The sequence below is a fragment of the Prionailurus bengalensis genome, chromosome X (assembly GCF_016509475.1).
Source record: "Prionailurus bengalensis isolate Pbe53 chromosome X, Fcat_Pben_1.1_paternal_pri, whole genome shotgun sequence".
In the NCBI taxonomy this organism is placed as follows: Eukaryota; Metazoa; Chordata; class Mammalia; order Carnivora; family Felidae; genus Prionailurus; species Prionailurus bengalensis.
In genome coordinates this window covers 4,567,197-4,580,118 of record NC_057361.1, presented here as the reverse complement: position 1 = coordinate 4,580,118, position 12,922 = coordinate 4,567,197, and the positions used below count along the sequence as shown (strand labels likewise).

The window sequence follows — 12,922 nt, the reverse complement described above, 5'->3', positions numbered from 1 at the left end:
AAGACCTCCCTGTTTCAGGGCAGATGAAAATGAAAACAGATGAATTCTTGTAGGTGGTTCTACAGGTTTTTTTTTTTTTTTTTTGTGATGGGGAGAGTGGGTGTGAGTGGAAGAGGGGCAGAGAGAGAGAGAGAGAGAGAGAGAGAGAGAGAGAGAGGAGTGGGGAGGAGCAGAGAGAGAAGGAGACAGAGAATAGCAAGCAGGCTCCGCACTGTAAACATGGAGTCCAGTGAGGGTCTCGACCTCATGAACCTCAAGACCGTGACCTGAGCCGAAATCAAGAGTCAGACGCTTAACTGACTGAGCCTCCCAGGCGGTCCTACAGGATTTTTAAAAACTGTAACACAACAGCTAGGAGTGTACCAACTTTCATTATTCCCACAGAAGATCCAAAACAAAACCAAAACCAAAAAGCAATCCAACTCACCGGTTCTTCCGAGGCTTCTCCACAGGGTGCTCTCTCGCCAGGACACTCTGACACTGTACCTTCCGTCCAAGGACCTCACACAGCTTTTGAAGGAGCCATGCTGGACAGGACCCAGCCCAGAGCTCCCGGGCTGTGAATAATCACGAGACAGCCCAGGTACGGCCAGACAGTCATCGCGGGGTGATTGGCGAATCGATCATAGAAAAGTTATTTAACTGCACGTATCTCTCCACTTGTCTTCCCTCCCACCCCGCGTGTTTCACATATAAATCAGAGGGAGACTGCCCTTCCTGACCCCAGCTGAGTATTCACGTGCTAGGTATCACTTCGTTCAGAACGCATATCGGGTCTGAATGCTTCCCTGCAACCTTTACTGACCGGCCGGCAGGTGCGGGGGGTGGGGGGTGGGGGCAGCCAGCCGTTCAGCCAGCATTCCTCATGTGTCAGTGCGGGACAAGGAAACAGAGCTACGGGAGGGGGGCGGACAAGTGCCGACGTGTTCTTCCAGCAATAAGACCTGGGGACGCGGGCGACGGTGATGTTTTGAATGCTCTGTGCACATCCTGATCCACACAGGCCCTCCAAGCCTGTCTGTTAGGGGAGTTCCAGCCGCCTACACGGCACACGGGGCCCCAAGGAATTCGTGCCCGTCGCCAACACCAAGGCTCGGGCGCTGAGCAAGGACGGCGGCAGGCTTCATGGGTGGCGAGCAGGTAGGTGTGCCCTCAACACTGATGAAAGGGGCAGGGACTCTCATCTCCCATATCTTGGGGGAAACCAAACCTCAGGAAAAACAGCTTCCAGGATTGCCTTCTCCCCTCACATCATTCATCGTGTTTTGTGTACAAGAAGAAAAAAGGCAAAGCCGAACTCTGAGTAGTTGTGCTCATTATCCCACCTCTATAAATAAAACATTGCCCATTTGTAATTATTTTGTGTGCCTCTGGCTCCTGGTAGGCACCCACTGAATTAATACATAATGCAGCAGGTGCTAACATAGTTCCCATTCTTAACGGTAACCCAAGAGGATACCGCACCGAAATCTGAAACAATATCTTATTGTGAATAAGCATGACCCACACACCGTCACGGGGTGATGTCTGGTCTCCTGGGGACTCCATAAAACTTGCACATGGGATAGAGGTTTCATATGAGCTAGTGGTCAAAACTCCAGCACACCCCGGGATGCTTCCAATCGCTGAATGCTTTAAAGCTCACCAAGAAATGTCTAGAGCAATGCTGAAACTCTACAGGTTTAATTCCCACATGAGTCCCCCCCCCCCTCCCCAGCAAAAGCATGGTCTTGGTGGTCCTGGAGGGTGGCTGCTGGCTTTCTCATTTATGACCCAGCCCCCCGCCCCAGCTGCTGCCACAGTCCCGTGGCTTGGAGTGTGCAGGGCAAGGTGGGGCCACAGGGACAGAAAGGTCCCTTCTCAAGGGTCCTATTTGAGACATGGCTGCAGGTGGCAGACTGGAGACAGACCCTCCCTCTGAAGGGCATCTTTACGGGTTCTTGGGAGCCACCCAGCCAATTCCTGTCCATCCACAACTCCTGAGACAGGGGTAGTGGTGCCTGCTCCTATAGGAGCCCCCTCCTCGTCCTCCTCGAAAGAGGTCCTCCCAAGCAGAAGTCCCAAAGAGCAAGCCATCTGCAAACCCCTCATGTGTCTTTCTCCTTCCCTGCTACAGGGCCCAGATCCCACAGGGCCCGACTATGGCTACCTCCATCGAAGATTCCCCTGACACTTTACTTCTTTGCCCCTCGACCGATGCTCTCAACGTAGTACAGCACTACAATAAATATCCCCTCAGAATGAGGGGATATGAATTCAGTTCTGACTCTGGCACCGGATAGCTGTATGACCTCAGGAAAGCACTCAGCCTCTCTGAGCACCAGCCCTCTTTCCCGCACAGCAGGAAGAATATGTTCCAGGCAAGGTTAACCGACTAGGGACAACGGCCCAGCTCTGACTGGTCTGCCCATCAGAGGCATCACAGAGGAACCCTCAGCCAAAACTGGGTATGCTGTCTCACTCGGCTCTCTAGAGAGGAACAGCCCAGTGGAGAGACCATTGCTGGAAAATTCTCAACTCCCACAGAACTAGGTGCACGACGCAGTCATTCAGGCATCAGCAAGCAAAGACTCATTCTCCAGGACTGAACATAAAGACCAAAGCTCAGTCATGAGGGCCCTGAATCAAGGAAGAAGCATCTCCATGCAAATCGGGCCACTGGGACAGGCAACATGGTGTTCACGGAAGGGTTCTCCTCTTAGCCATATGGGGAGGAGAGGCCTTGGGGCCCCAGAATCCACCGTTCAGTTTTCCTATTGTATTATCTATGGTGACATAGCGTTCAGCACGTTTAGCTCTGCGTTCATTCGGGGTGAGCTCAGCTATTCTCCAGCAAGGCACCCCCACCACCTGCAAAAAGCCCAGAAACGCTAAACCACCCCTCATCTTGAGACCCTCCTTGTGATTACCATGAATGTTACCGGGCATCACAAAAATCACGTAGGAAAGCCCCCTACAGAATGTGTAACATGGACAGGGCTGAACAACGGAGGAAGATGGGAATTTCTGGGTTGTTTCCAGGAGGCGCTTTTGGTAACTTATGGTCTCCCATTACCATGTACTTCTCAGTGTTGACTAGCCCTGTGCACTAATCGTTACCTTCTCTTTGACAGAACGCATTCCGGGGTTTGAAGCTTTATCATTAAACCCCAAACTAAGTCCTGGATGTCACCTTCCCTAAAATGGCATTGTGGTCTACTCCAGGAGGAAGGACTCACAGGAACTGATTGCCTCTAAGGTTCATGCAGAGCAGTGGAAATGGCCCTGGAAAACAGAGCTGAAATACATCCTTTTAAATGGTTTTTTTTTTTGAACGTTTATTCATTATTTGAGGGATGGAGACAGCAAATGGGGGAGGAGCAGAGAGAGAGGGCGACACAGAATCCGAAGCAGGCTCCAGGCTCCCAGCTGTCAGCACAGAGCCCGATGTGGGGCTCGAACTCACGAACCATGAGATCATGACCTGAACCAAAGTCGGATGCTTAACTGACTGAGCCACCCAGGCGCCCCAGAAATACATTCTTTTTAAGTGTTACTCCTTACATGTTAAGTACAGTGGCAGCCGACATACATATTCATTTGAAGTGTGGCCACAAAAGAACAAAATATTGTAAAATATTATACCACTCTCAAGTCTGTGCTATTTTACGTATATATACATACACATTATATACAAAAAAACTTTCCTCTTAAGTTTCTGAAAGCCACACACATATCTATTTACATACTCAATGCATGTGTATGTGTAAATCAAGTCTGTTGAAATGCTATGTAATGAATTTTATTCATCAGTTTCTAAAAACCATAAATGCATATATTACTTATACGCGTCTGCGTATATGTAAGCTAAACATATTTAAATTATATACATCTTTCCTCCAGTTTCTTAAGGGGCGTCTGGATGGCTCACCTGGTTAAACGTCTGACTCTTGGTTTCGGCTCAGGTCATGATCTCATGGTTTGTGAATCCCAGCCCCGCATTGGGCTCTGAGCTGACAGCATGGAGGCTGCTTGGGAATCTCTCTCTCTCTCTCTCTCTCTCTCTCTCTCTGCTCCTCCCCTGCTCGCTCTCTGTCTCTGTGTCTGTCTCAAAATAAAACACACACACACACACACACACACATACACACACACAACTGGCTGGCTCAGTCAAGAGAGCATGCAACTCTTCATCTTGGGGCCATGAGTTCAAGCCCCATGCTGGGCACAGAGATTACTTTTAAAAAAACTCACACACACACACAACTAGATTATTTATGTACGTACCATAAATGCGTGTGTCTGTATGTAGACACACACATCCCATTGCTCTTAAGATTGTTAGAATCTTCACTCTGGGAGGTACTTAAGATTCTCATTCTGTACAGTTTTACTATGTAGATTTATTCTGCTATTTCAACGTGTTGGGTGTCCCATTGATGTGCTCAGATCCCAAACTCAAAGATTGCTTCAGGACAGCTGTGGTTAGAATTTTGGAGTCTTCCTGGACTGTAATCATAACAGCAGCCTGGCATTTCCAAAAGTGTGCTGGGATGGACCCAACCTAATGGAAGTTAACACGTATTACTTCCTTTTTCAACAGTGCGTGTGTGACGTGTTTGGGAAACACTGTGTTAAAAAAAAAAAGAAAAAAGTGAAAAGAACACCACTGACCCCAGGAACAGTCCTTCTCGACAACATGTGACTGACGGATTTAGCAAGGATGGTTTGGCACATGCCCATTCCAGGCTCCTGTCTTCTTTAAAAAAAAAAAAATTAATGTTTATTTTTGAGAGCGAGTACAAGCAGGGTAGGGGCAGAGAGACGGGGACAGAAGATCCGAAGTAGGCTTCGTGTTGACAGCAGAGAGCTCCGTGCACGGCTTGAACTCATGAACCGAACCGTGAGATCATGACCTGAGCCGAAGTCAGATGCTCAACCAAGTGAGCCACCCAGGCGCCTCCAGGCTCCTGTCTGCTTGGGGAGGGAGAGGAGGAGGCAGAGCAGCCAGCTGTCTGCTCCCACCTGCCATCTGCTTCGCTGCAGTTTGTCCAGGAGCAGGGTGGAGCTTGGCAAAGGGGGACACCTGCTTCTCTGGGGCTGACTAGGGTAAGAGCTGCTACTTTACTGAGGTCACAGTCAGGCACTGCTGATGCTGAAGGGGTTCCGAGCAAGCCTCCCCAGAGTGGGTCAGCTTGGCACAGGGACTGTTTAGAGCTGGAGACAGACAAGACCTCGCAGGCTCAAGAGCAGCTTTCACCCCTCCCATAACCACCTACAAGGATCTAAACTAGGGCTCTCTCTCAGAATGAGAGTTATTATCAGAGATGAGTTTTATCTGAGTGCCCATCTGTGTGGCAGGGCAAACATCTAATTACTGAACATGTTCTTACTGCCCCATGAGTTGCCTTCTCCTTTGAGGACACCATCCCACTCCTTAGCTCAGGATGGCATAGATACCTCGTTTTACCTTTCTGACCTGGAACCCCTCACGTACGTGGTGTTCCTGTACCTACGAAATTAAATTTGATTTTCTCCTGTTAATATGTCTCGTGTCAATTTAACTCTCAGACCAGCTGGAAGAATCTACGAAGGGCAGAGTAAAATTCTTCCTCCCCAGCACTTCCCTTGTGGATTTGCATCTAAACTGCACAAGGGAAGGGGCGCCTGGGTGGCTCAGTCGGTTAAGCATCCGACTTCGGCTCAGGTCATGATCTCGCGGTCCGTGGGTTCGAGCCCCGCGTCGGGCTCTGTGCTGACCGCTCAGAGCCTGGAGCCCGTTTCAGATTCTGTGTCTCCCTCTCTCTCTGACCCTCCCCCCGTTCAGGCTGTGTCTCTCTCTGTCTCAAAAATAAATAAACGTTAAAAAAAAATTAAAAAAAATAAACTGCACAAGGGAAGAAAAAATATATATACAGTGTTTCTTCTTGTTTACTTTTCTTAAAAGATTATCTTTTTTTTAAGTTTATCCATTTATTTTCAGAGAGAGACAGTGCAAGCGGAGGAGAGGCAGAGAGAGGAGACAGAGAATCCCAAGCAGGCTCCGAGCTGCCAGCGCAGAGCCAGATGCGAGGCTTGAACCCACGGAACCTGACAATCACGACCTGAGCCAAAACAAAGAGTCTGACCTGACACTCAACTGACTGAGCCGCCTGGTGACGCTGGCATCTTGCTTCCTTCTGTCTCTTCCCCCCAGATCACAGGAGGGGTGCCCGGGGCCCCCCCGTGCTGAATCTCCTCCCCAAGGACAGACTGTGTCCTCAGCCTCACCTGCGAGAGCACACACCTTGCATCCAGCTCCTCTGATAACACTGCTGGCTGGTCGGGAAGGCTTTGATCCTCTGTGGAAGTTTATACAAGATGCATGGGGCCCCACTCAGTGTTCAGTGATGTTTACACAAGACAGGTGCTCAGGGTGCACATTAAAGAATGATTGGGTGTTCGCGGTTAAAATTGGCTTGCTGTTTCATAACATGTGTAGTAAAAGCCACCAGGCCTCCCCAGCGACTGGGACATGCTCGCTACTTTATAAACCATCTCAACAACCTCGCTGGGAAAGTGGTTAATCATTCTTATACATAAATGAGCTAATGGTGTCTGCTCTAGCATCATCAGGCACATCCACCATGGGCACACCTACCCCTAATCTGTCCTGGAGGGAGGGCCCCCTGCCAGAGGCAAAAATCAAGAGGGGGAGAATTTAAAATGAGGGGAGCCCGGGGGGCTCAGTTTGTGAAGCATCTGAATTCAGCTCAGGGCACAATCTCACGATTCATGAGTTCGAGCCCCATATGGGGCCGTCTGCCGTCAGCACAGAGCCTGCTTGGGATCCTCTGTCCCTCTAACTCCCCGACCCTCCCCCACTTGTGCATCTGTGTGCACGCACTCTCTCTCAAAACAAAACAAAACAAAACAAAACGAGATGAGGGGCACCTGGGTGGCGCAGTCGGTTAAGTGGCCAACTTCGGCTCAGGTCATGATCTCGCAGTCCGTGAGTTCGAGCCCCGCGTCGGGCTCTGTGCTGACGGCTCAGAGCCTGGAGCCTGTTTCCGATTCTGTGTCTCCCTCTCTCTGCCCCTCCCCTGTTCATGCTCTGTCTCTCTCTGTCTCAAAAATAAACGTTAGGGGCGCCTGGGTGGCTCAGTCGGTTAAGCTTCCGACTTCAGCCAGGTCATGATCTCGCGGTCTGTGAGTTCGAGTCCCGTGTCAGGCTCTGGGCTGATGGCTCGGAGCCTGGAGCCTGTTTCCGACTCTGTGTCTCCCTCTCTCTCTGCCCCTCCCCCGTTCATGCTCTGTCTCTCTCTGTCCCAAAAAAAATAAATAAACGTTGAAAAAAAATTTAAAAAAAAAACAAAAAAAAAACAAAAAAAACAAAACGAGATGGAAGGTAAGAGGGAGAGGGGGAGGGCAGGAGACCTTGTGTAGTGCCATGGATCCCGGTGGTGAACGAGGCTCCTACCAGGGGGGCACAATGAACCTCAGGCCCCTCCGTCAGATGTCCATGGTCATGTCCAGTCACCCAGGCAGGGAGAAAAACAGGCTAGGGTTTGACCACGCACTTCAATCTCCCCAATGTTTGAGCATTCATCCTCTCTGTAAGATACAATTTTATCTTATTTTATTTTGTTAATGTTTTTATTTAGTTTTGAGAGAGACAGAGCAAGCGGAAGAGGGGCAGAGAGAGAGGAAGACACAAAATCTGAAGCAGGCTGTCAGCCTGAGCTGTCAGCACGGAGCCTGACGTGAGGCTCGGATGCACGAACAGCGAGATCGTGACCTGAGTCGAAGTCAGATGCTGAACGGACTGAGCCACCCAGGCGCCCTGTATACATACAATTTTAGATGAGTGACATCTACTCATGTACCAATGCGATGTGTGTTTTTTCTCATTCGTGAGTGCTCTGAAGTTCATGCTGGAAGTTACGTTTCCTTGTCATTAACATGGACCGGCGTTTTACTTCCCTGATAGAAGTTTCTTTAAGCCCTTTATCCATTTTGTGAGGGTCGGTTTAAAAGTGAAATAAATAGGGGCGCCTTGGGGGCTCAGTCAGTTAGGAATCCAAGTCTTGATTTCGGCTCAGGTCATGATCTTGTGGTTCATGGGGTCAAGCCCCACGTTGGGCTCTGTGCTGACAATGCAGAGCCTGCTTGCAATTCTTCTCTCTCTGTGCCCCTCCCCTGCTCATCTGCATGCTCTGTCTCTCAAGGTAAACAAACATTTAAATAAATGAAATAGGGGCACCTGGGTGGCACAGTCGGTTAAGCGTCCAACTTCAGCCAGGTCACGATCTCACGGTCCGTGAGGTCGAGCCCCGCGTCGGGCTCTGGGCTGATGGCTCGGAGCCTGGAGCCTGTTTCCGATTCTGTGTCTCCCTCTCTCTCTGCCCCTCCCCCGTTCATGCTCTGTCTCTCTCTGTCCCAAAAATAAACAAACATTGAAAAAAATAAATAAATAAATGAAATAAATAACCTGTGAATACATTTAACCCTAAAACACACATTGCATTAACCTGAATTCAAGTAAAATAAGTCGAAGGCACGGATCCCACCCACTTGTTGTCTCCCAAGACACTGGGAAAGCTGACCGGGATACGTGACCACCCACCATGGGGATCACCCACCAGCGTCCACGCAGATAATAGACCCTAACAAGCTCTGGCATGTTTCCTACACTTTCACATAAAAATAATCCCCAGCAGAGATACTCATACCAGGTGGAGCTCCCATACCACAGTGCAGTGCCCCACATACCCCAGGTGGGGGTCAGTGGCCTCGGCCACCTGGCTGATTCAGTAGGTCTGGGTGGGGCCTCCGGTTCTGCGTTTGTGGCCAGACCCCACGTGAAGCTGACACTGCTGTGCCGTGGGCCACCTCAGTTGCCTTCCGGTGCCGGGAGGAAGCATGGCTTCTCTCGTGGAGGTGAGTCCTTGCCACTGTACGCTGAGGGCCAAGAAGGTCAACAGTCACGGCCCTCTCCACAAACCAACCAACCACATCCCAGAGGAAAGACGCCATGAGCGGCTAGGTCAGCCATTCACGGAGCTCAAGCCTCAGTCCAGGGCTGCCTGGCTTATGCGGAAACCAGGGGAGCAGGGAGAGAAGCAAACCCAAGGCCTCCCCCGCGAGGGGCCCCCAGTTCCCTACTCCCAGGCCAGCCACATGTTTTTGTTCTAAGAATGAACTCGTGAGATTTCTTAGCGGTACAGGGAGCGGGTTCTCCACATTCTCCCTCTCGAATCCCCGGTCAGCGAGCTCTTCCCACGGGGTCGTGAGTTCCTGGAGTCGCCGGGAGTCTACCTAGGCTGAAAGGTACTGCACGTACGGGCCAGAACTTCTGAACATCAGAACCTGCCCTCCTGCTTCCCTACGCGGCTGGACTCCAGAACGGGACGCCAGGCTGTGTGTGCGCATACGTGTGTGTGGATGTGTGGATGGATGTGCGGCTGGAGGGACGGCTTCATGGATAGGTAGACAGACAGACACAGACGGACAGACACAAGTACTGGGAGGTGCTGCTGGCATCTACTGGGAGGAGACCAGGGATGCTGTTAAAAGCCTACGGCGCACAGGACGGCCCCCGCCACACAGAAGGATTGTGCCCATCTGCTACGTCTGCCATCACTAAGTACCACGGGCTAGAAGCCCAGGTATGCAGGCGAGTGGTTCCGTCTCCGAATTCGGCCGCATTCTGATGTGCTGGGGGCTGGGAGTTGACGCCGTGACTTTTGGAAATCACGATTCGGCCCACGTCAACTTTCCCTGCCCCAAATATCAAGAGAGCACGGGGGGGGGGGGGGGGTGTGTGATTCCAGACCAGGGGTATGCAGGCGAGTGGTTCCTGCACTTTACTTCACTGCATCTCTGTGCACACGCAAGGGCCCGGGAAGCCACCTTAAAGTCTCCTCGAACATGCGCGAGCCTTCCCTTGCTGTGCTATCTGGCTCACGCCCACCTCGGAGGGAAAACAAACCCGTGTGCACACTGCGGTGTGGAGGTCTACACAGGGCTGCCTTCCAGTCTTCGGAGGCATGTCTGGGTGATCGTTACAGCCGTAAACCAGCACGTTCAGTCATCTGTCCCCAGCCAGGTAACGAAGGGCGTGAGTTATCAAACCTGAATATAACTGGATGGCAAAGGAAATGGTAACACTCTACGATGGACTGGGTGTTGGGGGTTCCTCCCTCCCCCCCAAAATTCACAGGATGAAGCCTGAATCTCCAGTGGGGCAGTACTTGGAGGGAAGACACTGGAGAGCACGATTCTGACACCAATGCCTATTTGCGGGTTTTCCCACAAATCTAACACCAGGTGGGTGTCCTGCAGTTAAAACCAATGCTGACACACATACCTGGAGTCAGCGTCAGATCTCACAGGGGAAGTCACAGGGAAGTCTCCAACGCTGTTCCTGCTACCATCAAATTAGATGGCCCTAGCAAGGAGAGGTTGTCACCAGAGCCTCTGATGGAGCTGCTATAGATTTGAGGTTCCCAGGACCCCCTCTTGGGTTCTGCTAATTTACTAAAGTAATATAGGGGCGCCTGGGTGGCTCAGTCGCTTGAGAGTCAGACTTTGGCTCAGGTCATGATCTGAGAGATCACAAGTTCGAGCCCCACATCGGGCTCTGTCCTGACAGCTCAGAGCCTGGAGCCTGCTTCAGATTCTGTGTCTCCCTCTTTCTCTGCTCCTCCCCCACTCGTGCTCTCTCTCAAAAATAAATTAAAATTTTTTTTAATTTACTAAATATATACCATGTATAAAACACATGCAGTAATGTATAGACTTCACAACATACACGTGTGACATATTAATATAATTATTAATCAGCTTTTGATGAGATCATGATGGAGCCCCCCATGATGGGATTACTGAGCTTGTAAGAATAGGCACCAGAGCCCCCACCCCCACCCACATGAGGACAGAGAGACAAAACAGCCACCTACGAACCAAGAAGCAGGCTGTCAGCATCCTGATCTTGATTTTGGGCCTCCAGAACTGTGAGGGACAAATGTCTGCTGTCTTAAGCACCCCCGTCTGTGACACTTTGTTACAGCGGCCAGAACAGACTAGCATCCTCTTAGGAAGGGTCTCCCATCTGCAATGTCCACCAAGAATTTATAAGTCTCTGACAGAGACAGTCCACTACCCTTAGGACTCACTCGGGAGGTCTTGGGTGCTTAAGTTTTTATTACCGTGTGCTGTTTACAGTTTGATCTTACTGAATACAAAAAACTACATATAACTTAACAGACTTGATGCACAGATGCGTACCAATCCATAAAGAATATAAAGCACACACAACATATAATAAAGTACAAAAGTATATGTTTGCGCACGCATATGTGAAAAGATACGCGTACTTTGATATATGCCCTTCGCTGCTCCTTCGTTATGTCTGAAGCCACTCCCAGGCTAGTTCTCCAGCTAAAGGAATGTTAAGCCGTGCAAGGAACCTTGCAGTGGGAGAGGGCGCCGTGGGCTCTCCAAACTCTCCACAGGCTTGCTAGTGCTGCCAACAGGGACCTCCAGTGTCCCGCAAGGCTTCCCTCCACACATCTCTTTGAGACCCAGCCCTGGCCCCCCCCCCGCCAGCTGCTGCAGGGCCCCGCACAGGCAACCTGCAGAAAGGGCACCATCCACCAGCCTCAGGCTCCCCGGGACCGGGTCGGAGCCGGGGAAGGAAACGAGAGGCACCCAGGGTGAACCGCAGGGCTCGGTGGGTTTCCAAATGGGACTTGGACAACAAGCGCCTTTCCAGATACGACACAGAGAGCAAACACACGGACAGAAAAAGCAAGACAGCAAGACGAGGAAGCTGAGATAAGCTGAGACTATCTATCGTTTTTGCTTTAGCATGCATGTTCATTGTGTGGGAGAGGATCCTGATTTTCAATCTGTACGATCACTTGTGGATGTGTTTTGGACGCCACCACACTACAGTTGATTGGATCGTCTGCCGCATTTTAAACTTGTCGGGAAAAGTAAGACATCATCCCACGGGGAAAACACAATTTTGCAAACATAAATTGTAATTTGTGAAAGGAAATTCATCCTCTCTCTCTCCCCAGAAGCTCTGTTTCTATCTTTGACTGTTAGGAGAAGAAGCATCAAAGTGCATTCAGTTACATGCATAGAAATCACTTCAGGGGGTGCCTGGGTGGCGCAGTCGGTTAAGCGTCCGACTTCAGCCAGGTCACGATCTCGCGGTCCAGGAGTTCGAGCCCCGCGTCAGGCTCTGGGCTGATGGCTCAGAGCCTGGAGCCTGTTTCTGATTCTGTGTCTCCCTCTCTCTCTGCCCCTCCCCCGTTCATGCTCTGTCTCTCTGTCCCAAAAATAAATAAACGTTGAAATCACTTCAGGTGTGAACCTGTTTTCATTTTTTTTCCCCCCCAATCTAGCTTGTCACAAACACGACGGTTCTTGGGATCTGTTTCTGGGTTTTTTTTTTCTTTTGTTTTTGTAAATGAAGGGATATCTTCCGTCATATCCAAGAGATATATAAAATTCAAAGAAAAAATTATTTGAATCACATTTTTACATCTGTGGAGAGAAGTCCACACGACCCCCTGTCCCTCTGCAACTGCAGTGACGTATACACGTGTGTCTATATATTACACATATAATGTCGGAGTCCTAACCCCTAGGAGGCTCAGAAGATCATCTTATTTGAAGGTAGAGTCTTTACATAGATTTTTTTTTAATTTTTTTTCAACGTTTATTTATTTTTGAGACAGAGAGAGACACAGCATGAACGGGGGAGGGGCAGAGAGAGAGGGAGACACAGAATCGGAAACAGGCTCCAGGCTCTGAGCCATCAGCCCAGAGCCCGACGCGGGGCTCGAACTCACGGGCCGCGAGATCGTGACCTGGCTGAAGTCGGACGCTTAACCGACTGCGCCACCCAGGCGCCCCTTTACATAGATAATCAAATTAAAACGTGGTCATT

General features: G+C 50.3%; 1 protein-coding gene across 3 annotated transcripts in view; it reads right to left on the bottom strand.

Moving 5' to 3' along the window:
• STS (steroid sulfatase) overlaps positions 1-12,922 on the bottom strand; it is a 161,788-nt gene that overhangs the window by 146,503 nt on the left and 2,363 nt on the right. The window contains exon 1 of one of the 3 annotated variants that reach the window (XM_043571468.1): positions 428-538. The exons of the other annotated variants lie outside the window; for them this stretch is intronic. The gene's annotated coding sequence lies outside the window, so the exon portion shown is untranslated. Of the gene's footprint in view, positions 1-427; positions 539-12,922 lie in introns of those variants that run through there. 3 annotated transcript variants of the gene reach the window in all.